The sequence below is a fragment of the Nerophis lumbriciformis genome, linkage group LG01 (assembly GCF_033978685.3).
Source record: "Nerophis lumbriciformis linkage group LG01, RoL_Nlum_v2.1, whole genome shotgun sequence".
NCBI classification, from domain to species: domain Eukaryota; kingdom Metazoa; phylum Chordata; class Actinopteri; order Syngnathiformes; family Syngnathidae; genus Nerophis; species Nerophis lumbriciformis.
In genome coordinates this window covers 1086135-1110708 of record NC_084548.2, presented here as the reverse complement: position 1 = coordinate 1110708, position 24574 = coordinate 1086135, and the positions used below count along the sequence as shown (strand labels likewise).

General features: G+C 41.3%; 1 protein-coding gene across 2 annotated transcripts in view; it reads right to left on the bottom strand.

Moving 5' to 3' along the window:
* Positions 1-24574, bottom strand: part of LOC133615260 (vitamin D3 receptor A) — a 213488-nt gene that overhangs the window by 187285 nt on the left and 1629 nt on the right. The gene's annotated exons all lie outside the window — the stretch shown is intronic.

The following is a 24574-nucleotide window of genomic DNA, read 5'->3' as shown; positions in this document are numbered from 1 at the left end:
CCCATACTCTCTGAGCACTCCCCACAGGACCTCCCGAGGGACACGGTCAAATGCCTTCTCCAAGTCCACAAAGCACATGTAGACTGGTTGGGCAAACTCCCATGCACCCTCAAGGACCCTGCCGAGAGTATAGAGCTGGTCCACAGTTCCACGACCAGGACGAAAACCACACTGTTCCTCCTGAATCCGAGGTTCGACTATCCGACGTAGCCTCCTCTCCAGTACACCTGAATAGACCTTACCGGGAAGGCTGAGGAGTGTGATCCCATGATAGTTGGAACACACCCTCCATCTTTTAACCAATTTTTTTAAAACTAAAATAAATAGACACACGTGTTACAAAACCCACTATTTTGCATGTTTTGTGTTTCTAATGCTTCACTGATAGTGTTTTAATGTTAGTATTGTATCTGTTTTTTTTAAACATTGGTTGTACTGCAGCACTTAAAGATGTATTTGAAAGAAAACAAACCAAAATCTATTATTATCTATTATTTGTGGCAGGCGTTGTGAGGTCCTACTCTGTTCAGCGGTTCTGGAACGCACCGTGAAAATACCCCAGTCTCACATTCCTCCTATAGAACGATCACTCTGTTCTAAAAGAGTACAGCTTGTAGGTTCAATGTGCACAACTGACTATCTTAGTTGCTCAGACACTAAAGTGTTTGCATGAATTTAAATAGGGGTATGTTGTTTTTTAATTGGGAAATACGTTAATGGCTTTTGTTTTCATGTTAGCATTTAAGCTAGCCAGCTGACGCCAGTCAGTCAGTGGGTTTACCAAAGTGCAGTTACCAGTCATGGTTTTTCTGTATTTTTAATTTAAAACGGTAACACTAACCGTCCGTCCGTCGTTTTTTTAATTGGGAAAGACGTTAATGGCTTTTGTTTTCTTGTTAGCATTTAAGCTAGCCAGCTGGCGCCAGTCAGTCAGTGGGTTTACCAAAGTGCAGTTACCAGTCATGGTTTTTCCTTAATTTTAATTTAAAACGGTAACACTAACTAGGGTTGGAAAGGGGTGGAAAGTTTCCGGTAAATTTCCGGAAACTTTCCGGAAATTTACCACGGGAAGTTAAGCTCGGGAAGTTTGGAAATATTGACCATTTTTTGATTATTCAAAATTGGACACCGTCCATGGGAATGAATGGGGAATTACAATAATGATTTATTATTGGGCACTTGTCTATATGCTGCTGCATCTTTGTGGCATACCTGACGTAGCTCTTTGCACAGTATTTGCTAATGTACACCGCCTTTCCGCCTACATTGGTTGGGGTGAAATGTCTCCACACATCAGATGGTGTACGTGGCATTATTCTGTTTGTATTGATTTAGTCTTGTAAAACACTAATGCGATGCCACACACAGATATAAATAGTCAGCTAAACAATTGGAGTAGTCTTTAAAAATATTTGACTGATGGACAAATGAATAGAAATAGTCTAGATGAATAAATGAACAGTCAATCAGCATGCTAAATCAAACTATAAGCTACATTCTTGTATGACAACAGAATGGCTAGCCCAGGGGTCGGCGAGCCGCATGCGGCTCTTTGATCACTCTGATGCGGCTCAGCAGGTTACTTGCCGACCTACCCGATTTTCCCGGGAGACTTCCGGATTTCAGCGCCTCTCGCAGGAAACTCCCGGGATTGATATTTTCCGATTTTTGACCTTACAGTTATAATAAGGGCGTACCATGATGGTACAGCATTTGGCGTCTTCCACAATCTGTATTAACAGCTTGCCAGCCCATCCCCTTGTTATGCAGTAAGCATCTTCTGCTTGCACACGTACGCGACAGCAACGGCATACTTGGTCAACAGCCACACAGGTTACACTGACGGTGGTCATATAAAACAACTTTAACACTCTTACTAATAATGCGCCACACTTTGAACCAAAACCAAACAAGAATGACAAACACATTTCGGGAGAACATCTGCACCTTAACACAACATAAACACAACGGGACAAACACCCAGAATCCCATGCAGCCCTGACTCTTCCGGGCTACATTATGCTACCACCAAACCCCGCCCCCACCCCAACCCTGCTCCCTCACACATCAACCCCCCCCCCCCCCCCCCCGTCTGTGCGTCGGTTGAGGTGGGCGGGGTTTGGTAGCGGGGGTGTATAATGTAGCCCGGAAGAGTTAGGGCTGCATGGGATTCTGGGTATTTGTCCTGTTGTGTTTATGTTGTGTTACGGTGCAGATGTTCTCCCGAAATGTGTTTGTCATTCTTGTTTGGTGTGGGTTCACAGTGTGGCGCATTGTTAGTAAGAGTGTTATTAAAGTTTTTTTTTTATACCCCCACCGTCAGTGTAACCTGTGTGGTTGTTGACCAAGTATGCAGAGAGGAGGTCCTGAAGCTGACGGCCTGGTCTTCGGAGAACAACCTCGCTCTCAACACCAGCAAGACCAGAGAGATCATCGTCGACTTCAGGAGGAGCAGCACCGGCCCTGCCCCCCTCTACATCAACGGCAAGCGTGTAGAGAGGGTCCACACCTTCAGGTACCTTGGAGTCCACATCTCTAATGACTTCTCCTGGACAGTCAACACCACATCAATCATCAAGAAGGCTCAGCAGCGGCTACACTTCCTTAGAGTCCTCGGGAAGTACAACCTGAAGCCTGACCTGCTGCTGACCTTCTACCGCTCGTCCATCGAGAGCCTGCTGACCTACTGTATTACGGTATGGTACGGCAGCTGCACTGCAGCAGACAGGGAGAGGCTGCAAAGAGTGGTCAAGACGGCTCAGAAGATCATCGGCCGCCCTCTCCCCTCTCTGACGGACATCTACACCTCCCGCTGCCTCAACAGAGCCAGTGCCATCATCAAGGACAGCACCCACCCTGGCTCTGACCTGTTCCACCTGCTGCCCTCTGGGAAGCGCTACAGGTGCATTAAAACCAAAACAAACAGGCTAAAGAACAGCTTCTTCCCCAGGGCCATAACCATCCTGAACGGACTGCCCCATTGTCCCTCATAACTGCCTTCTCTTCGGTGCAATAACCCATTCCACCAACCACCCTGTTTTTGTTTTGTTTTTTCATGTATATATTCAATTCACACCATATTCATTGCACTTCTACATTTTTTTAATTTTTATATATTTGCACATTGTTTTTCTAGCATGCACACATTGCACTGTATGGAATGGCCTCAATCTCGTTACCTTGCGTAATGACAATAAAGCTGATTCTGATTCTGATTCTGATGCCTTGCTGTCACCTACGTGGGTAAGTGGAAGCACCATAAAACGTGTGGCTGATCAGGCACGCTGGTTATAGTGGGTGCTATATGCTGTACCATCACGGCACGCATGACGTTGACAAGCGCCACTCATATAAATCCCGCGTGCCGCACCAGCATTCAAATTCCGTATTAATGAATGGGCAGCGTGTCTGAGACCCCTGGTTTATACATAGCACAAAGCAAAAAAAAAAAACCTTCTTTTGCAGTGTTATTTCATTTTAAACTTCAAAAGAATTTTGTGGCTCCTATTGTTATCTTTAATTTGTGAAACTGGTCAAAATGGCTCTTTGACTGGTAAAGGTTGCCGACCCCTGGGCTAGCAGAACACAAGGCAGAGGAAACTACACCTTTTCATTTAGTATTTGCTACTTGAACTTTACACATCACAAAAAAGATAAATTCGGATCGCTAACGTTGTTAGCATAAATGAATGGGATTTAACATAGAGAAAATTAGCATCACGGCTAACTGAGAAATATTTTCGGTTCATTATGAGACTGTGGTGGTACATAAACCTAGCTAGTTAAGAGATAATGGCCCCAAAATCATTGAACAAGTACAGGAACAGCTAGCTAGCTTGAGTGGAAGTCTGCTGGAGTAGTCTACAGTCATACAGTAACAAGCAATTACACCTCCATTAAACTTAAATACAGAGGTGGGTAGTAACGCGCTACATTTACTCCGTTACATCTACTTGAGTAACTTTTGGGATAAATTGTACTTCTAAGAGTAGTTTTAATGCAACATACTCTTACTTTTACTTGAGTATATTTATAGAGAAGAAACGCTACTTTTACTCCGCTACTTTTATCTACATTCAGCTCGCTACTCGCTACTAATTTTTATCGATCTGTTAATGCACGCTTTGTTTGTTTTGGTCTGTCAGACAGACCTTCATAGTGCCTGCGTTTTACCAAATACAGTCACTGGTGACGTTCACTCCGTTCCACCAATCAGATGCAGTCACTGGTGACGTTGGACCAATCAAACAGAGCCAGGTGGTCACATGACCTGACTTAAACAAGTTGAAAAACGTATTGGGGTGTTACCATTTAGTGGTCAATTGTACGGAATATGTACTGTACTGTGCAATCTAATCATAAAAGTTCCAATCAATCAATCAAAACTGTGAAGGAAAAAAGACAATTTTTTATTTCAACCGTACATCCCGTCAAAAGCCTAAAGACTGACTGCACAGTTCCTGTCTTCACAATAAAAGTGCCGCTCCATTGCGCCTGCGCTTTCAAAATAAGACTCTCCGAAAGCCAGCGCAAACAAGCTAGCAAGCTACGGAGTTTGCCGCCAATGTATTTCTTGTAAAGTGTATAAAAACGAATATGGAAGCTGAATAAATAAGATGCCAAAAACCAACCACTTTCATGTGGTATTAGACAGAAAGGAGTAACTTTTTTTCTCCTCCATTTGAAAATGTGGATGTTATCATCACTACTGTCTGATTAAAATCAATGCAAGTCATCACAATCAGGTAATACACCAACTTATATTCTTGTCTTCATGAAAGAAAGGAATCTATATGTGTTAAACATGCATGTATATTCATTAAAACACCTTTAACATGTAAACAAAAGCGGCAAAATAAATAAATATAAATTATATACTGTATATATCAATGAATGTATATATATATATATATATATATATATATATATATATATATATATATATATATATATATATATATATATATGATATGTGTGTGTATATGTTACTCATCAGTTACTCAGTACTTGAGTAGTTTTTTCACAACATACTTTTTACTTTTACTCAAGTAAATATTTGGGTGACTACTCCTTACTTTTACTTGAGTACCGGTAATAAATCTCTAAAGTAACAGTACTCTTACTTGAGTACAATTTCTGGCTACTCTACCCACCTCTGCTTAAATACCATAGATCAAATATATTTACTCCAGTAATATCATCAACACTTACCTGACTGGATGAAGTCCGTGGGCTCAAATACCAGTGTGGCCTCAATAGCCCTGCTGTAGTGTGTTGCATGCTGGGAATTATCTGTGCATGTGATGGAGGAATGCACAGTCTAGGGTTGAAATTCTACTGAATTTGCATTAAATCAGGTTGTTTTAGCTAATAATCATGCTGCATTCAATGTTTATTCCCATTAATGTCCCAGTAATTCCCATATATTCCCGTTAATTCCCATGGAAAGTTTCCAACTTTGAGTATTCCCGGAATTTTGCAACACTAACACTATCAAGGTCAAGGTTCAATGTTCAACTTTATTGTCCCCGCCGGGAAATTTGTCTTGGGCACAGTGCATCATTGCTTTCTTAACATACCCAAAAACAACAGAACAAAAACACAAGCACAGACACAACCACAACCATACAACTAACATTTAAACATCAGAACATGGAGCTTGATAGACATAGGTGGCACTTTGATGTAGGCATAAAATCTACAGTATGGAGATAAAGATCAAGTGCCAATGTGCATTGCACTAGAGCTCATGGATAAAGTGCTGTGTGCTAAAGTGCTTAGTTCTAAAGTGCTATGTGCTGAAGTGCTATGTGCTAAAAAAGTGCTAACCTATGTATTAAAATTCTATTGCACATTGTTGGTCAGCTTAATGGAGGCTGGGACAAATGATAATTTAAGGCGGTTAGATTTGCATAGTGGGACCCGGAGTCTTCTCCCTGATGGCAGGGTTCCATATTCAGGAAAGAGTGGATGTTGTGGGTTGGAAATAATTTTCTTAGCTTTTTTCCTAACTGCCTGCTCATAGATGCTCTGTATAGGCTCATATTCTTTCCTCCCTACGATTTTCATTGCCGTTTTATGCATGCCGGCCAATTTGCTTTTTAGCTTAACGGTTAGGTTGCCAAACCATGAGGTGATCCCGTATCTAATGATGCTCTCTACAATGGCACGGTAGAAAATCATCATGATGTGGCTGCTTACGCCGTACAATATTAATCTTCGCAAAAAATATAGCCTCTGTTGCAGTCTATTGCACAGTTTGTCAATATGTGTCTTCCAGCAGAGAAGATTATCAATATGAACCCCTAAATATTTATATGAGGATACCTGGGTGATTTCCTGATTTTTGATGACCACTGGCTCATGGTCAGTCACTTTCCTCGGATCCAAAACCATTTCCTGTGTCTTGGTCACATTTAAAATAAGATGGTTAGTGTCACACCACCTAATAAATAGGTCTATCTCGTCTTGGTACACAGAGGGGTCCGTATCCTTGTGTAGAAGGCTTAGGAGCACGGTATCGTCCGCAAATTTCACCATATAATTGTTAGGGTGCACAGTCCTACAATCATTGGTGTACAATGTAAATAGTGTTGGTGATACAACGCAACCCTGTGGGACGCCTGTGTTGCAGTGTTTGGTGTCTGACAGTGTTCTGTTGACCTTCACTTGCTGTGTTCTGTTTGTTAAAAAAAGAGTGGAACCATTTGATCAAGGTGGAGTTTACACCCATGTCTTTGAGCTTCTCCAAGAGTATGTGAATTTGCACTGTATTAAAAGCTGAGCTGAAATCAACAAATAAAATTCTAGCATAAGCTTTTGTGTTTTCAAGGTGCTTGGAGATAAAATGCAAGGTGCGAAGGATTGCATCATCAGTACTGCATTCCTGCTTGTACGCAAACTGGCACACATCTAAATTTGGCTTGACATCCTTCATGAGCAGTGACACAACACATTTTTCAAAACATTTGAAAATTAAGTGCGCCTTATAGTCCGGAAAATATGTTATATTTTGTTCCATTACGCACTGGTCAACATACAACTGGCTTGACACATACAGATAAATAAACAAATACTTAAATTCAGTGGTGGCCTAAAAACAAGAGAACCACTGCAATAGGGACACACATTGAAGGCTCGTTTGCAACCTTCAGCAGCTGCTTAAGGTTACGCATGCACAAGCCTGGTGTGTTGTCAGCTAATGATAATGATTTGGCATCGTTTAGCTACTGTCATTGAAACACGACTGCAAATTGTTACTTGCTTCTCCTGAACTGCCTTTGAGCGAGTGTACGCGATCCGGGCGTGTACGTGTAAGTGAGACAGCGGTGAGTGACAGTCATTAACGCCAGGTTACTTCCTCAAGCCGACGAGCAACTTTTATTCAATATACAGTACAGGCCAAAAGTTTGGACACACCTTCTCATTTCAATGCATTTTCTTTATTTTCATGACTATTTACATTTTAGATTGTCACTGAAGGCATCAAAACTATGACACCTGTGAAGTGAAAACCCTTTCAGGTGACTACCTCTTGAAGCTCATCAAGAGAATGCAAAGCGGTAATCAGAGCAAAGGGTGGCTATTTTGAAGAAACTAGAATATAAAACATGTTTGCAGTTATTTCACCTTTTTTTGTTAAGTACATAACTCCACATTCATAGTTTTTTTTAATTATTATTATTAATCAATCCAACTTTACAATACACAACAATACTATAATACCTCAGCCTTCCCGGTAAGGTCTATTCAGGTGTACTGGAGAGGAGGCTACGCCGGATAGTCGAACCTCGGATTCAGGAGGAACAGTGTGGTTTTCGTCCTGGTCGTGGAACTGTGGACCAGCTCTATACTCTGGGCAGGGTCCTTGAGGGTGCATGGGAGTTTGCCCAACCAGTCTACATGTGCTTTGTGGACTTGGAGAAGGCATTGGACCGTGTACCCGGTAAGTCCTGTGGGGAGTGCTCAGAGAGTATGGGGTAACGGACTGTCTTATTGTGGCAGTTCGCTCTCTGTATGATCAGTGCCAGAGCTTGGTCCGCATTGCCGGCAGTAAGTCGGACACGTTTCCAGTGAGGGTTGGACTCCACCAAGGCTGCCCTTTGGCACCTATTCTGTTCATAACCTTTATGGACAGAATTTCTAGGCGCAGTCAGGGCGTTGAGGGGATCCGGTTTGGTGGCTGCAGGATTAGGTCTCTGCTATTTGCAGATGATGTGGTCCTGATGGCTTCCTCCGGCCAAGATCTTCAGCTCTCACTGGATCGGTTCGCAGCAGAGTGTGAAGCGACTGGGATGGGAATCAGCACCTCCAAGTCCGAGTCCATGGTTCTCTCCCGGAAAAGTGTGGAGTGCCATCTCCGGGTTGGGGAGGAGATCTTGCCCCAAGTGGAGGAGTTCAAGTACCTTGGAGTCTTGTTCACGAGTGGGGGAAGAGTGGATCGTGAGATCGACAGGCGGATCGGTGCGGCGTCTTCAGTAATGCGGACGCTGTATCGACCCGTTGTGGTGAAGAAGGAGCTGAGCCGGAAGGCAAAGCTCTCGATTTACCGGTCGATCTACGTTCCCATCCTCACCTATGGTCATGAGCTTTGGGTCATGACCGAAAGGACAAGATCACGGGTACAAGCGGCCGAAATGAGTTTCCTCCGCCGAGTGGCGGGGCTCTCCCTTAGAGATAGGGTGAGAAGCTCTGTCATTCGGGGGGAGCTCAAAATAAAGCCGCTGCTCCTCCACATGGAGAGGAGCCAGATGAGGTGGTTCGGGCATCTGGTCAGGATGCCACCCGAACGGGATCCCCCGGGAGGAGCTGGACGAAGTGGCTGGGGAGAGGGAAGTCTGGGCTTCCCTGCTTAAGCTGCTGCCCCCGCGACCCGACCTCGGATAAGAGGAAGAAGATGGATGGATGGACTATAATACCATCCATCCATCTATTTTCTAATGCAATCCAATTCCAAAACCAAACCCGACCCAGCAACATTCAGAATAGCAATGAGAGGAAACACAAACACGACACAGAACAATCTAAAAGTAGTGAAACAAAAATGAATATTATCCCGGCAAGAATTCTGCGTTCAAAGAACTCTGGCTTATTAGTGATTCCCAGAGCCCAAAAAAAAGTCTGCGGGCTATAGAGCGTTTTCTATTGGAGCTCCAGTACTATGGAATCATACCTGCCAACTTTTGAAATCAGAAAAACCTAGTAGCCAGGGTCCAGGGGCCGCAGGCCCCGGTAGGTCCAGGACAAAGTCCTGGTGGGGGGTTCAGGCTTCGCCCCCCGACGCAAAATGATTATTAGCATTCAGACAGGTTAAAATGTTGCTAAAACCACTTTTCTATCAGTCACAGTGACTTTTCAAAACAAAAATATTACAGCAAAAATCATATGGGTTGATTGACATGTTTATTCTGTAAGCTAACTTCAATAGTTTGAAATTATTTTGACAGTTAATGCCAGTTATCCTGTCAACCTTTCACAAGACTTCAATTTGTTAATTGAAAGTATAAACACTTTTTACAGTAAACAAATGGTAAAACAGTACTAAACAATTCCATTAAAAAAAAATTGGTGTCATTATTAACTTTCTGTCCAAGCTTGTATAATCTACTGCCTTGTTCAATTGTATAAAATATTCTGTGCCTAAAATTCACATTTCTATCACAATTATCATACTGTAAACATGGTAAGCTAACTTCATTAAAATTAATAGTCCTGTCAAAAGCATGGAATTACAATTCAAATGTAGTTTTTTTGTAAGCCTTTCAAAAGAATTCAAAATATGAAAAATTAATGAAAATGAATTTAAGCCATCAGACACTTGAAAAGTGGCACATCACATCTCTAATGTAATCATTTGAACTTTTCAACAGAAATAGCACTGCAAAAATATTAAGGACATACTTCTGTATTTTGGTAGTTATGCTGTCAACATTTAACAAGATTTCTTCAACTTGGACTTAAAAGCATAAATAGTATAAACACTTTTAACAGTATAACAGTACTAAACAATTCCAATAGATAACATTGGTGTCATTACCTTTTTGTGGCTAAAATCCGAAAAACGTTGAAAGTTTTCCACTTGTATCGCTGGCAACGGCATTAGACTTGTGTTCTTTTGTCCCAACGTGGTCTTTTACATCGCTAATTCCTCCGTGTCCGATCGAAAAATCTTGTCTGCACAAGGTGCAATTCGCGTACTTTTCACCCTTTTTGGAACGGATAATTATTCCCGGATAGGCTTTTGAATATTCTTCACGGAATGACTGCAGTTTTCTTTTCGGTTTAAGACTCGTTTGCGATTTTTCTCCGGCTGATTCCATGATCGTTCGCTCGTTTGGAAACAATAGCAACTGGTGCCTCGCGCTTGGCAGCGGTGCTATAAATAGCCTCGCGCATGGCATTCGGAATGGCTCGATAGGAAGTTACGGGAAGCAGTGTCGATTGTCATTGTTGTTACGCGATTTCGTGAATAAAACATTTAAAAAAAAAAAGTTTTTAATTAATGAAAAACCGTATTTTTTATCACTGCAACCGTAACCCGGAATAGGTTGATGAAAACCGTACTAACTACGGGAAAACCGGAGTAGTTGGCAGGTATGAAGCGTGCATGAACATCACCTTGTTCAAAGAACAAAACCAACACAGTGCATAAACTCACAACAAATTACACACCTGCAAATCAGTCTGACTTCTGCTGTTGTCGTATCCGTAATACGCCGATAGGGAGAAGTTTTTATTTACACGATGAGTCGGGTGTGTCTCGACCTACGCCGAACCCGAGGCCGACTCACCGAACCCCTAGGGTTCCATCGAACCCAGGTTAAGAACCACTGTTCTAAAGGGCTTATTGGCATTTTTCCAAATATCAATCCATGATATGTCTCTTTTTTTTGTGACAATCTACAATGTAAAACAGTCATGAAAATAAAGAAAACGCATTGAATGAGAAGGTGTGTCCAAACTTTTGGCCTGTACTGTACCTAGTAATTGTGAAAAATATCTTGATTTAAAAATAAATACATGCCGTTAGACCGCTAATGGACACAAGCTCGCTGGTGACGTTCTTGTTATATTTATGGGTGTGAAAGATTTAACTTTTGAGAAAGTTGCAAAGAGTCAATTTAATGGGAAAAACTTTTTTTTTTTTTTTAATGTCACTAACCACACATATTTTTAAAATGGCAAAATGCACGCTTGACTGTCACATACCTGCCAACTTTTGAAATCAGAAAAACCTAGTAGCCAGCGTCCAGGGGCCGCAGGCCCCGGTAGGTCCAGGACAAAGTCCTGGTGGGGGGTTCAGGCTTCGCCCCCCGACGCAAAATGATTATTAGCATTCAGACAGGTTAAATGTTGCTAAAACCATCACTTTTCTATCAGTCACAGTGACTTTTCAAAACAAAAATATTACAGCAAAAATCAAATGGGTTGATTGACATGTTTATTCTGTAAGCTAACTTCAATAGTTTGAAATTATTTTGACAGTTAATGCCAGTTATCCTGTCAACCTTTCACAATACTTCAATTTGTTAATTGAAAGTATAAACACTTTTTACAGTAAACAAATGGTAAAACAGTACTGAACAATTCCATTAAAAAAAATTGGTGTCATTATTAACTTTCTGTCCAAGCTTGTATAATCTACTGCCTTGTTCAATTGTGTAAAATATTCTGTGCCTAAAATTCACATTTCTATCACAATTATCATACTGTAAACATGGTAAGCTAACTTCATTAAAATTAATAGTCCTGTCAATAGCATGGAATTACAATTCAAATGTAGTTTTTTTGTAAGCCTTTCAAAAGAATTCAAAATATGAAAAATTAATGAAAATTAATTGAAGCCATCAGACACTTGAAAAGTGGCACATCACATCTCTAATGTAATCATTTGAACTTTTCAACAGAAATAGCACTGCAAAAATATTAAGGACATACTTCTGTATTTTGGTAGTTATGCTGTCAACATTTAACAAGATTTCTTCAACTTGGACTTGAAAGCATAAATAGTATAAACACTTTTAACAGTATAACAGTACTAAACAATTCCAATAGATAACATTGGTGTCATTACCTTTTTGTGGCTAAAATCCGAAAAACGTTGAAAGTTTTCCACTTGTATCGCTAGCAACGGCATTAGACTTGTGTTTTTTTGTCCCAACGTGGTCTTTTACATCGCTAATTCCTCCGTGTCCGATCGAAAAATCTTGTCTGCACAAGGTGCAATTCGCGTAGTTTTCACCCTTTTTGGAACGGATAATTATTCCCGGATAGGCTTTTGAATATTCTTCACGGAATGACTGCAGTTTTCTTTTCGGTTTAAGACTCGTTTGCGATTTTTCTCCGGCTGATTCCATGATCGTTCGCTCGTTTGGAAACAATGGGCAACAGGTGCCTCGTGCTTGGCAGCGGTGCTATAAATAGCCTCGCGCATGGCATTTGGAATGGCTCGATAGGAAGTTACGGGAAGCAGTGTCGATTGTCATTGTTGTTACGCGATTTTGTGAATAAAACCTTTTAAAAAATATTTTTTTTAATTAATGAAAAACCGTATTTTTTATCACTGCAACCGTAACCCGGAATAGGTTGATGAAAACCGTACTAATTACGGGAAAACCGGAGTAGTTGGCAGGTATGAAGCTTGCATGAACATCACCTTGTTCAAAGAACAAAACCAACACAGTGCATAAACTCACAACAAATTACACACCTGCAAATCAGTCTGACTTCTGCTGTTGTCGTATCCGTAATACGCCGATAGGGAGAAGTTTTTATTTACACGATGAGTCGGGTGTGTCTCGACCTACGCCGAACCCGAGGCCGACTCACCGAACCCCTAGGGTTCCATCGAACCCAGGTTAAGAACCACTGTTCTAAAAGGGCTTATTGGCATTTTTCCAAATATCAATCCATGATATGTCTCTTTTTTTTGTGACAATCTACAATGTAAAACAGTCATGAAAATAAAGAAAATGCATTGAATGAGAAGGTGTCTTTAAAAATAAATACATGCCGTTAGACCGCTAATGGACACAAGCTCGCTGGTGACGTTCTTGTTATATTTATGGGTGTGAAAGATTTAACTTTGAGAAAGTTGCAAAGAGTCAATTTAATGGGGAAAAACTTTTTTTTTTTTTTTAAATGTCACTAACCACACATATTTTTAAAATGCCAAAATGCACGCTTGACTGTCAGCTTGTGAAGGACGGATGACATTACAGCCTAAATGCAAACCTGTTTTAAATCAATCTTTTTGCCAGGACAACAGTGTCTATTTAGGGCACATGCTCACCCTCCCGCTAAGCTTAATCTGAATAAATCACTGATTCACGTCAATAGACCTCTGAAACAACCTTTGAATCGTGTCACACGGGCTTGACAAACAGCGGTGTCATCAATTAGACACACACACACACACACACACATTAAGTCACAGATGAAGCTAAGCAACAAGTGCAGACATATTGTATCTGCATTGGCATGACACACTGCTGTGTAGACAAGAAGCACGGCGAGCAACAAGCGGTGCCTTTTGATGTCCGCCAGGTAGAGTATTGGCGCACACGTGCGCTACACATTGTTGGGAATTAGCTTACATATCAAAACAGGGCGTTGCACTGTGAGGCCCCGCATGCATCTGTTATCATTTTACAACCTGCCTTTTACCCCGCTAAATACCAAAAAGGCAACAAAGTGCACAGATTTATCGCCTCATTAGATAGGGGGAAAAAAATAACACACACGCATGCTCCTCTATCCCACTGAGGTCATAATAAATGTGTAGGAGGAACTTTTATAGGACATCAGAGGGCCGTGACAAACTGAGGTTTCATTATGCCAGTGTTTTTCAACCACTGTGCCGACTAGTGTCGTGAGATACAGTCTGGTGTGCCTTTGGGATACCGTATTTTCCGCACTATAAGGCGCACCTAAAAACCACAAATTTTCTCAAAAGCTGACAGTGCGCCTTATAACCCCGGTGCGCTTTATATATGGATTAATATTAAGATTCATTTTCATAAAGTTTCGGTCTCGCAACTACGGTAAACAGCCGCCATCTTTTTTCCCCGTAGAAGAGGAAGTGCTTCTTCTTCTACGCAAGCAACCGCCAAGGTAAGCACCCGCCCCCATAGAACAGGAAGCGCTTCTTCTTCTACTGTAAGCAACCACCCGCCCGCGTAGAAGAAGAAAAAGCGCGCGGATATTACGTTTCATTTGTGTGTTTACATCTGTAAAGACCACAAAATGGCTCCTACTAAGCGACAGGGATCCGGTTCATGAAAAGACGCAATCTCTCCATCCGCACACGGACTACTATTTCACAGCAACTGCCTAAAGACTTTCAAGAAAAGCTGGCTACTTTCCGTGCATATTGTAAAAACAAGATAGCTGAAAAAAAGATCCGGCCAGAGAACATTATCAACATGGACGAGGTTCCACTGACTTTTGATATTCCTGTGAACCGCACTGTGAATACAACGGGAGCACGTACGGTGAATATTCGCACCACAGGGAATGAGAAGTCATCCTTCACTGTGGTTCTAGCTTGCCATGCTAATGGCCAGAAACTTCCACCCATGGTGATATTCAAAAGGAAGACCTTGCCAAAAGAGACCTTTCCAGCCGGCGTCATCATAAAAGCTAACTCGAAGGGATGGATGAAGAAAAGATGAGCGAGTGGTTAAGGTAAGTTTACGCGAAGAGGCCGGGTGGCTTTTTTCACGCAGCTCCGTCCATGTTGATATACGACTCCATGCGCGCCCACATCACGCTGGTTTTTAATATATTATTAAAGTTTGACTGACCTATCTGACTGTTTTTTTGACATTCCTTTAGCGCAGTTAGATGCGGCTTATAACACGGGGCGTCTTATAGGTGGACAAAGTTTTGAAATATGCCGTTCATTGAAGGCGCGGCTTATAACCCAGGGCGCCTTATGGTGCGGAAAATACGGTATTATCTAATTTCACCTATTTGGGTTAAAAATATTTTTAGCAAACTACTAATTATAGTCTGCAAATGATGTGTGGTTCGAGTGTTGTTGCTGTCTAGAGCTCAGTAGAGTAACCGTGTAATACTTTTCCATATCAATAGGTGGCAGCCGGTAGATAATTGCTTTGTAGATGTGGGAAACAGCGGGAGGCAGCGTGCAGGTAAAAAGGTGTCTAATGCTTAAACCAAAAATAAACAAAATGTGAGTGCCCCTAAGAAAAGGCATTGAAGCTTAAGGAAGGCTATGCAGAACAAAACTAAAACTGAACTGGCTACAAAGGGAAAAAAACAGAATGCTGGACGACAGCAAAGACTTACTGTGGAGCAAAGACGGCGTCCACAAAGTACCGTATTTTCCGCACTATAAGGCGCACCTAAAAACCACAAATTTTCTCAAAAGCTGACAGTGCGCCTTATAACCCGGTGCGCTTTATATATGGATAAATATTAAGATTCATTTTCATAAAGTTTCGGTCTCGCAACTTCGGTAAACAGCCGCCATCTTTTTTCCCGGTAGAACAGGAAGCGCTTCTTCTTCTACGCAAGCAACCGCCAAGGTAAGCACCCGCCCCCATAGAACAGGAAGCGCTTCTTCTTCTACTGTAAGCAACCACCCGCCCGCGTAGAAGAAGAAAAAGCGCGCGGATATCACCGTACTTTTCATTTCCTTTGTGTGTTCACATCTGTAAAGACCACAAAATGGCTCCTACTAAGCGACCGGGATCCGGTTCATGAAAAGACGCAATCTCTCCATCCGCACACGGATTACTATTTCACAGCAACTGATATTCCTGTGAACCGCACTGTGGATACAACGGGAGCACGTACGGTGAATATTCGCACCACAGGGAATGAGAAGTCATCCTTCACTGTGGTTCTAGCTTGCCATGCTAATGGCCAGAAACTTCCACCCATGGTGATATTCAAAAGGAAGACCTTGCCAAAAGAGACCTTTCCAGCCGGCGTCATCATAAAAGCTAACTCGAAGGGATGGATGAAGAAAAGATGAGCGAGTGGTTAAGGTAAGTTTACGCGAAGAGGCCGGGTGGCTTTTTTCACGCAGCTCCGTCCATGTTGATATACGACTCCATGCGCGCCCACATCACGCTGGTTTTTAATATATTATTAAAGTTTGACTGACCTATCTGACTGTTTTTTTGACATTCCTTTAGCGCAGTTAGATGCGGCTTATAACACGGGGCGGCTTATAGGTGGACAAAGTTTTGAAATATGCCGTTCATTGAAGGCGCGGCTTATAACCCAGGGCGGCTTATGGTGCGGAAAATACGGTATTATCTAATTTCACCTATTTGGGTTAAAAATATTTTTAGCTAACTACTAATTATATTCTGCAATTGATGTGTGGTTCGAGTGTTGTTGCTGTCTAGAGCTCGGCAGAGTAACCGTGTAATACTTTTCCATATCAGTAGGTGGCAGCCGGTAGCTAATTGCTTTGTAGATGTGGGAAACAGCGGGAGGCAGAGTGCAGGTAAAAAGGTGTCTAAAGTTAAAGTTAAAAGTTAAAGTACCAATGATTGTCACACACACACTAGGTGTGGCGAAATTATTCTCTGCATTTGACCCATCACCCTTGATCACCCCCTGGGAGGTGAGGGGAGCAGTGGGCAGCAGCGGTGGCCGCGCCCGGGAATCATTTTCGGTGATTTAACCCCCAATTCCAACCCTTGATGCTGAGTGCCAAGCAGGGAGGTAATGGGTCCCATTTTTATAGTCTTTGGTATGACTCGGCCTGGGTTTGAACTCACAACCTACCGATCTCAGGGCGGACACTCTAACCACTAGGCCACTTAAACCAAAAATAAACAAAATGTGAGTGCCCCTAAGAAAAGGCATTGAAGCTTAGGGAAGGCTATGCAGAACGAAACTAAAACTGAACTGGCTACAAAGGGAAAAAAACAGAATGCTGGACGACAGCAAAGACTTACTGTGGAGCAAAGACGGCGTCCACAAAGTACATCCGAACATGACATGACAATCAACAATGTCCCCACAAAGAAGGATAAAAACAACTGAAATATTCTTTTGATGTCATGTCTGTGTGATCAGGTTTTATTTTTGGACTTTTTGTGCACTTTTGTTTTGTTTTGTCACCATAGTTACCCATTAGTTTCACCTGTCATGTCACGCACCTGTTTTGAGTCACGCACCTGTTGTTAATCATGTCTGTGTTATTTAAGCTTTTCATTTTCTGTTGTTCGTCCTGGAGTCATAGCCTTTCTAACCCTGCTATCCTCGCGTTTTCAAGCCCTGTTCACGGTCCCATGCCACAGTAAGTGTTTTGTTATTTCGTGTTCAGTTTCTGCCTTTGTGCAAGTTTTGTTTTCATTCGCCAAGTTTTTTTTACCTCCGGGACATACTTCTGTATTTTGGTAGTTATGCTGTCAACATTTAACAAGATTTCTTCAACTTGGACTTGAAAGCATAAATAGTATAAACACTTTTAACAGTATAACAGTACTAAACAATTCCAATAGATAACATTGGTGTCATTACCTTTTTGTGGCTAAAATCCAAATTTAGCAACGGCATTAGACTTGTGTTTTTTTGTCCCAACGTGGTCTTTTACATCGCTAATTCCTCCGTGTCCGATCGAAAAATCTTGTCTGCACAAGGTGCAATTCGCGTAGTTTTCACCCATTTTTGGAACGGATAATTATTCCCGCATAGGCTTTTGAATATTCTTCACGGAATGACTGCAGTTTTCTTTTCGGTTTAAGACTCGTTTGCGATTTTTCTCCGGCTGATTCCATGATCGTTCGCTCGTTTGGAAACAATGGGCAACTGGTGCCTCGTGCTTGGCAGCGGTGCTATAAATAGCCTCGCGCATGGCATTCGGAATGGCTCGATAGGAAGTTACGGGAAGCAGTGTCGATTGTCATTGTTGTTACGCGATTTCGTGAATAAAACTTAAAAAAAATAAATACAATTTAATTAATGAAAAACCGTATTTTTTATCACTGCAACCGTAACCCGGAATAGGTTGATGAAAACCGTACTAATTACGGGAAAACCGGAGTAGTTGGCAGGTATGAGGTAGCGCAGCACAGATTGTCTCCTTCTCGGCTACTCAGTACAACATGGCTGAATCCAAAATAAGAACAACGATATAAATGTTTTTATCATACTTCAATTCATGCAGGAAAAACCAAAAAATAAGCTACAAGAAAAACCCATGAATGTTCCTGAGAACAAGTGCCCCAGGATGCAAATGACGTTTTTTTTAAGACGTGTGAATAGGAAATAATTTTCAAAACGTCAACTGCACACAATAATGTACAGAAAAACACTACTACTACTTTGTTCCTGTGGAAACATGCCCTTAATGTGAAGAAACTCACACCTTAGCACCCTGTGCACACCCTTGCACAATTACTACATACAGCAATCAATGTATTTTTCCACTTGCATGACAGCTAAGAATGCTTAAAAAGCACAGCTCAGCGACTCGATTTCAGCAACACCCATGCATCAATGGGAGACTGAACAGTTTGGGGGTTTGAACTAGGGCCGGGCGATATGGCCTTTTTTTAATATCGCGATATTTTTAGGCCATGTCACGATACACCATATACAGGTAAAAGCCAGTAAATTAGAATATTTTGAAAAACTTGATTTATTTCAGTAATTGCATTCAAAAGGTGTAACTTGTACATTATATTTATTCATTGCACACAGACTGATGCATTCAAATGTTTATTTCATTTAATTTTGATGATTTGAAGTGGCAACAAATGAAAATCCAAAATTCCGTGTGTCACAAAATTAGAATATTACTTAAGGCTAATACAAAAAAGGGATTTGTAGAAATGTTGGCCAACTGAAAAGTATGAAAATGAAAAATATGAGCATGTACAATACTCAATACTTGGTTGGAGCTCCTTTTGCCTCAATTACTGCGTTAATGCGGCGTGGCATGGAGTCGGTGAGTTTCTGGCACTGCTCAGGTGTTATGAGAGCCCAGGTTGCTCTGATAGTGGCCTTCAACTCTTCTGCGTTTTTGGGTCTGGCATTCTGCATCTTCCTTTTCACAATACCCCACAGATTTTCTATGGGGCTAAGGTCAGGGGAGTTGGCGGGCCAATTTAGAACAGAAATACCATGGTCCATAAACCAGGCACGGGTAGATTTTGCGCTGTGTGCAGGCGCCAAGTCCTGTTGGAACTTGAAATCTCCATCTCCATAGAGCAGGTCAGCAGCAGGAAGCATGAAGTGCTCTAAAACTTGCTGGTAGACGGCTGCGTTGACCCTGGATCTCAGGAAACAGAGTGGACCGACACCAGCAGATGACATGGCACCCCAAACCATCACCCAACCATGCAAATTTTGCATTTCCTTTGGAAATCGAGGTCCCAGAGTCTGGAGGAAGACAGGAGAGGCACAGGATCCACGTTGCCTGAAGTCTAGTGTAAAGTTTCCACCATCAGTGATGGTTTGGGGTGCCATGTCATCTGCTGGTGTCGGTCCACTCTGCTTCCTGAGATCCAGGGTCAACGCAGCCGTCTACCAGCAAGTTTTAGAGCACTTCATGCTTCCTGCTGCTGACCTGCTCTATGGAGATGGAGATTTCAAGTTCCAACAGGACTTGGCACCTGCACACAGCGCAAAATCTACCCGTGCCTGGTTTACGGACCATGGTATTTCTGTTCTAAATTGGCCCGCCAACTCCCCTGACCTTAGCCCCATAGAAAATCTGTGGGGTATTGTGAAAAGGAAGATGCAGAATGCCAGACCCAAAAACGCAAAAGAGTTGAAGGCCACTATCAGAGCAACCTGGGCTCTCATAACACCTGAGCAGTGCCAGAAACTCATCGACTCCATGCCACGCCGCATTAACGCAGTAATTGAGGCAAAAGGAGCTCCAACCAAGTATTGAGTATTGTACATGCTCATATTTTTCATTTTCATACTTTTCAGTTGGCCAACATTTCTAAAAATCCCTTTTTTGTATTAGCCTTAAGTAATATTCTAATTTTGTGACACACGGAATTTTGGATTTTCATTTGTTGCCACTTCAAATCATCAAAATTAAATGAAATAAACATTTGAATGCATCAGTCTGTGTGCAATGAATAAATATAATGTACAAGTTACACCTTTTGAATGCAATTACTGAAATAAATCAAGTTTTTCAAAATATTCTAATTTACTGGCTTTTACCTGTATATGTGGATATTTTGCCTTAGCCTTGAATGAACACTTGATGCATATAATCACAGCAGTATGATGATTCTATGTGTCTACATTAAAGTTAAAGTACCAATAATTGTCACACACACAATAAGTGTGGCGAAATTATTTAATAATTATTATTATTAAAACATTCTTCTTCATACTGCATTAATATATGCTATTTTTAAACTTTCATGCAGAGAGGGAAATCACAACTAAGTCAATTTAGCAAAAGTGTATTTATTAAACAGTTATTAAGCAGTGGCACAAACATTCATGTCATTTCAAAACAGAAAGTGCAAGATTGTCAGAGACATTTTAAAACACTTTTGTGCATGATGTCACCAGAGGTGGGTAGAGTAGCCAGAAATTGTACTCAAGTAAGAGTACTGTTACTTTAGAGATTTATTACTCAAGTAAAAGTAAGGAGTAGTCACCCAAATATTTACTTGAGTAAAAGTAAAAAGTATGAAAAAAAACTACTCAAGTACTGAGTAACTGATGAGTAACATACACACACACACACACATATATATATATATATATATATATATATATATATATATATATATATATATATATATATATATATATATATATATATACATATACATTGATATATACAGTATATCATTTATATGTATTTATTTTGCTGTTTTTGTTTACATGTTAAAGATGTTTTAATGAATATACATGCATGTTTAACATATAGATTCCTTCCTTTCATGAAGACAAGAATATAAGTTGGTGTATTACCTGATTCTGATGACTTGCGTTGATTGTAATCAGACAGTTGTGATGATAACGTCCACGTTTTCAAATGGAGGAGAAGAAAAGTTCCTCCTTTCTGTCTAATACCACATGAAAGTGGTGGGTTTTTGGCATCTTATTTGTCCAGCTTCCATATTCGTTTTTATACACTTTACAAGAAATATATTGGCGTCAAACTCCTTAGCTTGCTAGCTTGTTTGCGCTGGCTTTCGGAGACTCTTGTTTTGAAAGTGCAGGCGCGATGGAGCGGCACTTTTATTGTGAAGACAGGAACTGTGCAGTCAGTCTTTAGGCTTTTGACGGGATGTACGGTTGAAATAAAAAAGGGTCTTTTTTCGTTCACACTTTTGATTGATTGATTGGAACTTTTATTAGTAGATTGCACAGTACAGTACATATTCCGTACAATTGACCACTAAATGGTAACACCCCAATAAGTTTTTCAACTTGTTTAAGTCAGGTCATGTGACCACCTGGCTCTGTTTGATTGGTCCAACGTCACCAGTGACTGCATCTGATTGGTGGAACGAAGTGAAACGTCACCAGTAAGGCAGGCACTTTGAAGGTCTGTCTGACAGACCAAAACAAACAAAGCGTGCATTAACAGATCGATAAAAATTAGTAGAGAGTAGCGAGCTGAATGTAGATAAAAGTAGCGGAGTAAAAGTAGCGTTCCTTCTCTATAAATATACTTAAGTAAAAGTAAAAGTATGTTGCATTAAAACTACTCTTAGAAGTACAATTTATCCCAAAAGTTACTCAAGTAGATGTAACGGAGTAAATGTAGCGCGTTACTACCCACCTCTGGATGTCACTAAAATGAATTTCCCCCGGGGATCAATAAAGTACTTGCTATTCTATTTTACTCTGAAACAACACTAAATTAAAGTGCACTTTTTGTACAGAACGCCACAACAATAGTTTAAAACAAATAAAGTGCACTTTTGTGCATGATGCCACACAAGATAATTCAATAAGTGTCAAATAAAAATGAGCTGCATAATAGGAAATCAAATAGTGTATGTCCTTCGCTATGTGGTAGGTTCCTGCGGACGTTATCTCTTAATGTCATGGACTAGTTTTTTCATACGGTGCTGATGTGGAAATGGTTGCCTCTGCATTTTGTTGGTGTAGCACAGAACGGAGATGTTGACATGCGGAGTAAGCACTCTTCATTCTCTAGACTTAGACTTCCTTTTTATTGTCATTCAAATTTTAACTTTACAGCACAGATAAGAACAAAATTTTGTTACATAAGCTCATGGTAGTGCAGGATAAAAAAGCAAAAAAGGTGCATATATAAATAAATAAATATATATAAATATATATATAAAATAAATATATATATAAAATAAATAAATATATTACTGTACAGATAAATATATTGCACTTTTTCACATGCGTCCACGTTTATGGATGTATGTTATATTGTCTTTTTTATTCCAGCGAGCTAATCCATTTTGGGGGGAGTTGAGGGGATAATTTAATTATGATGCGTTCAAGAGTCTTACGGCCTGAGGGAAGAAGTTGTTACAGAACCCGGAGGTTCTGCTTCGGAGGCTGCGGAACCTCTAGCAGGTGACTTTTCAAATGATGCTACATATTAGCAGTAATGCTACTTTTTTTTAGCAACGCTTTTGCCCCACACTTGACAAATTACGGTTGTCTGTTCGACATCTTCCCGCTTGAAGCCAAACCACCGCCAGACGATGGACCCCCTGCTGTTTTTCTTGGGAATTAATTATTCCTCCATTTTCGCACCTTCTTTCTCTCGTATTACCACTAGCACCGCAGCTAACGTTACCCATGCTGCTACCTCTCTGCTCTGCGAGGGCGTATACGTATGTGACGTATGTAAGAAGGTGCGCTTGTTTTACGTCTCTGTGAGAAGGAGAGACCAGAAAGAGTGAGAAGAGCATGTAGTGTAATGCCCGCAGCTAAAAGCAACTGCGTGAGAACGTATACTCCAATATCACCATATACTCATTTTCTATATCGCACAATATATCCAGTATATCGATATATCGCCCAGCCCTAGTTTGAACTTTATTTACACTGTGGTTAACGTATTTTTACACACAAAAAGCTTGACTGCGGACGGAACTTGGCTGAATGCTCAACCCAGTGCGCCCGTCAATTCTATAGAAGTAATGTAAAATAAACAGTTTGACCCTGTAACAGACTATTCCTACTCCCATTACATTAGAGGTTTCACTCAATGCACTGAAAACATTTCTTGGCACTGCCGTGAGTTACAATGACACAGACCAGCAGCAACTCTCATTTGGACCAATACCAAACTAATAAATTCAATCCAATTTGTTTTGTTCCTTCTTATTTTGTCTGTGAGCTTTCAAAAAAAATGACAGAAGATGGCTTGCACGACTATCGGAATATGGAGGAAAAATATTGCTCATTAACAAAAAAAAAAAGCACTGTAAAGGTCATCTCTTTTGTAAATATAAGTGATATAAAATCTGCAGGCAGCACGGTGGAACAGGGGTTAGTGCATGTGCCTCACAATACGAAGGTCCTGAGTAGCCATGGGTTCAATCCCGGGCTCGGGATCTTTCTGTGTGGAGTTTGCATGTTCTCCCCCGGGGCTGTGTGGGTTCCCTCCGGGTACTCCGGTTTCCTCCCACCTCCAAAGACATGCACCTGGGGATAGGCCCCTCCCACCACCAAAGACATGCACCTGGGGATAGGTTGGTTGGCAACACTAAATGGTCCCTAGTGTGTGAATGTGAGTGTGAATGTTGTCTGTCTATCTGTGTTGGCCCTGCGATGAGATAGCGACTTGTCCAGGGTGTACCCCACCTTCCGCCCGATTGCAGCTGAGATAGGCGGTAGAAAATGATGGTGGAAACTTTACACTAAACTTCAGGCAACGTGGATCCTGTGCCTCTCCTGTCTTCCTCCAGACTCTGGGACCTCGATTTCCAAAGGAAATGCAAAATTTGCATGGTTGGGTGATGGTTTGGGGTGCCATGTCATCTGCTGGTGTCGGTCCACTCTGTTTCCTGAGATCCAGGGTCAACGCAGCCGTCTACCAGCAAGTTTTAGAGCACTTCATGCTTCCTGCTGCTGACCTGCTCTATGGAGATGGAGATTTCAAGTTCCAACAGGACTTGGCGCCTGCACACAGCGCAAAATCTACCCGTGCCTGGTTTACGGACCATGGTATTTCTGTTCTAAATTGGCCCGCCAACTCCCCTGACCTTAGCCCCATAGAAAATCTGTGGGGTATTGTGAAAAGGAAGATGCAGAATGCCAGACCCAAAAACGCAGAAGAGTTGAAGGCCACTATCAGAGCAACCTGGGCTCTCATAACACCTGAGCAGTGCCAGAAACTCATCGACTCCATGCCACGCCGCATTAACGCAGTAATTGAGGCAAAAGGAGCTCCAACCAAGTATTGAGTATTGTACATGCTCATATTTTTCATTTTCATACTTTTCAGTTGGCCAACATTTCTAAAAATCCCTTTTTTGTATTAGCCTTAAGTAATATTCTAATTTTGTGACACACGGAATTTTGGATTTTCATTTGTTGCCACTTCAAATCATCAAAATTAAATGAAATAAACATTTGAATGCATCAGTCTGTGTGCAATGAATAAATA